General features: G+C 39.6%; 1 pseudogene; it reads left to right on the top strand.

Annotated features, from left to right (window-relative positions):
• On the top strand, nt 1-937 carry LOC110290032 (olfactory receptor 1J21-like; annotated as a pseudogene).
• Nucleotides 938-1,580: the final 643 nt, after the last annotated feature.

Here is a 1,580-nt window from a genome sequence, read left to right as displayed (position 1 = left end):
ATGAGGAGTGATAATGAGAGCACTGTGTGTCTAAGTTCATTCTCCTCGGGCTTCCCATTCAGGGCAGAGGATCAAGGAATGTACTGTGCCCTGTTCCTGGCCATGTACCTGACAACTGTGCTGGGGAACCTGCTCATCATCCTACTCATCAGGCTGGACTCTCACCTCCACACCCCCATGTACTTCTTCCTCAGCAACTTGGCCTTCACAGACATCTCTTTCTCATCAGTCACAGCTCCAAAGATGCTCGTGAATATGTTGATACACAGTCAGTTCATCTCATATGCTGGGTGTATTTTCCAGCTATATTTTCTTCAACATTTACTGATCTTGACAGTTTTCTTCTGACCTCCATGGCCTATGATAGGTATGTGGCTATCTGCCACCCTCTGCACTATCATCATGAGTCAGAACCTCTGTGTCCTTTTTGTAGTTGTGTCCTAGACTTTATCCTCTGCCAGTTCCCTTGTGCATACCCTTCCCTTGGCTAGATAATCTCACTTTAGAAACAATACCACCCCCCACTACTTCTGTGACCTCTCTGCCCTGCTGAAGTTGTCTAGCTCAGACACTACTATCAATGAGCTGGTCATCTTTCCTTTAGGTACTGTGGTCATTGCCCTGGCTTTTATATGCACTATGGTCTCTTATGGCCATATTGGAATCACTATTCTGAAAACTCTGTCCATCAAGGGAATCTGCAAAGCCTTGTCCACGTGTGGTTCTCACCTCGCTGTTGTTTCTCTGTACTATGGAGCCATTACTGGGCTATACCTAGTCCTCTCATCTAATAACACTAATGACAAGGATGTCATTGTGACTGTGATATATAGCCTTGTTACACCTATGTTGAATCCCTTTATTTATAGTCTGAGGAATCAGGACATGAAAAAAAGTACCGAGAAATATTCTGAGCAGTAGACTGTGTTTACAGTGATGGGCATGGTCTTCACTGTTAGCATTCCTACATCATTCTCCTCTTCTTCCATTCATCATTTGTTCTCATTCAGGGAACCACTAGGCTCTCTTTCCTTAACTAACTTCTCCTTGCACAGTTTTCTTCTCTATTTAACTCTTGTGCTGATATTCAGTGTCTTGTGAAGTTTTCCAACAAATTTCCTACATATTCTTCTTTGACTTGAAATTATCTTAATTGTTTATATAGTCACTCTTATGATTTTTTTATTAGATAGGCTCATAGATCCTATTTCATAGCAAAGATCCTTTTCTGAAGATTACAAAACTATTATCTTAGACTTATGATTTTGTTTTTATGTTTTATTTTATAACACTCTGATTTTTGACAGTAACTCTTAACATTTATTAATTTTATTTACCCTTTTTCTGTATTAGTGTTTTGCATACATGTGTGTTTGTGCATTATGTATGTGCCTATTATCTGCTGAAGTTGGAACAGGGTGCCAGATTCTGTTGTACTGTGCTTATAGATATTTATAAGCTACCATATATGTGCCAGAAATCAAACCAGGGTTCCCCTGGGAAAACAGATTTTTAGGTTTTATAATTTACAGTCAAAAGTGGCAGATATTTATTGGCTATGATGTGATGTTTTGATGCAA

The sequence above is a fragment of the Mus caroli genome, unplaced genomic scaffold (assembly GCF_978045245.1).
Source record: "Mus caroli unplaced genomic scaffold, Mus_caroli_1 scaffold_2, whole genome shotgun sequence".
Lineage (NCBI taxonomy): Eukaryota > Metazoa > Chordata > Mammalia > Rodentia > Muridae > Mus > Mus caroli.
Note: the sequence above shows the minus strand (reverse complement) of the source record. Positions and strands in the feature narration are given on the sequence as shown.